Raw genomic sequence first — 1,635 nt, 5'->3', positions numbered from 1 at the left:
TCAACAGACGCGTTTGAGCAGAACAAATCGGTCAGTATCTTTGCGAATTTCCTGATCAAAGATTGAGCAACTTTCTTCAAGTTTCTTAGCAAATAGATCGAACAGTTGATCGACAATGTCTATTTCGAAATGGTCTTTGATGAAGCCCTCAAAGACAGATCTGGTCTGCAAGCAAGTCATTTTTGCATCAAAAGGCAAGTGCTGCATTGGGTGATCCAATATCTTTATTCTTTCTGCTTTAAATTGACCATTCCCTTTTATAACCAGGTCTAATTCTTCAATTGATGGAAAGTACATTGGCAAGTTGAATGAATACACTTTTTCTAGACTGATAAATCCCTGCAGCATACATAAACAAGCTGCCACAAAGCCAGAAGAAATCATTTGAACTGATGAGTGTGACCCCCAATACTTGCATTACAGATCAAATTAAAATGAAGATGGAAATTGTCAGATCCTACCAAGTTGGCCATCTCAAAAAGACATGATCCTAACAGCTCTTGGAGGAAGCCTGCACCGGTATTAAAAGGAAGGGTGCCGCTCGGAACACCGGGTAATTAAATCACCAAAAGGCCGCCTATGACAAGTTCTTCTGCTCTAGCATTCAGAAACCTGTTGAGATCTTTCCGGAACTGAGCAAAATATGCCTCTGTGACTTCTTTGTTTGTGCCCGAACAATATGTCTTGCTTTTGTTCCATGCTAATGAATTATGATCTCCAACTTCTTCTGGAACCTTGAAACCAATGGCGTGCATAAGAAGAATTAGCCAAATGAAGGCTAGCTTTAGGGAATAAACGCTTGTAGAAGGAGCCAGGTACAGCTGCAGCAAATTATCTTCGGGGTGAAGGGAGGGATTTGAAGAGAGTATTGAAATCATTGTCTACAAGATCATTGAAGAAAACATGGACGTCGAGAGGTGGGCTCTGTTGCAGAGATTTGTTCTTTAGCTCCACTGCTTCAACAATGTTCTGTACTGCAAGGAATGCATTGGGTCCAGTGGAACATCCATAATCAGCAATCACAAATGTCTTTGGCCAGTCGTTTTCCAGCTTCTCCTTAATTGCTTGTACAATTTCACATTTTGCAGCTTCAATCACCCCTTTCTATAGGAAGTGTGACACAAAAATTCACATGCACAATGTCAATTGAGTGGTATGTGATGGAATGGTTTTGTGAAAATGAAAAATGAAAAATGAAAAAAAAAATGTTTCAGGCTTAGCTCTTAGAATCATTTCCACCAGCCATGGGGTGTGATTCAGGCTTTCCTTTAGTTTTCTTGTAGTGATTTCCATTATTCACCATATATTTACTGCTCTCCACAAGTGTTTTGCATGCAAGACTTGCATGATTTCCGTTCTCCATGTGGAGTCCAGTTTCCAGACAAATTTCGTTGATGCCATAACAACTTAAATAAGCCTTCGTTGATGCAAGGGTTGATTTTCCACGTGAAGGCCTCCATTTTGGTTGAAAAACGGTGACTAAACTATTTAAAATGATACTATTTGGTGATCAAACTTTTTTTAAAAAATTTTTTGGTCAAAAAGAATCATTCGACTCCTTAAAATAAAATATATTTTTTTTGTCAAAAAGAGGTACTCAACTTCTTAAAACATGTTAAATAAGACGACATGATC

At 38.5% G+C, this 1,635-nt stretch overlaps 1 pseudogene; it reads right to left on the bottom strand.

Annotated features, from left to right (window-relative positions):
* On the bottom strand, positions 1–1,352 carry LOC113691532 (loganic acid O-methyltransferase-like; annotated as a pseudogene).
* Between the last annotated feature and the right edge of the window lie 283 nt (positions 1,353–1,635).

This window comes from Coffea arabica, chromosome 1e, assembly GCF_036785885.1.
Source record: "Coffea arabica cultivar ET-39 chromosome 1e, Coffea Arabica ET-39 HiFi, whole genome shotgun sequence".
Taxonomy (NCBI): domain Eukaryota; kingdom Viridiplantae; phylum Streptophyta; class Magnoliopsida; order Gentianales; family Rubiaceae; genus Coffea; species Coffea arabica.
This window is presented reverse-complemented; position numbering and strand designations above follow the sequence as displayed.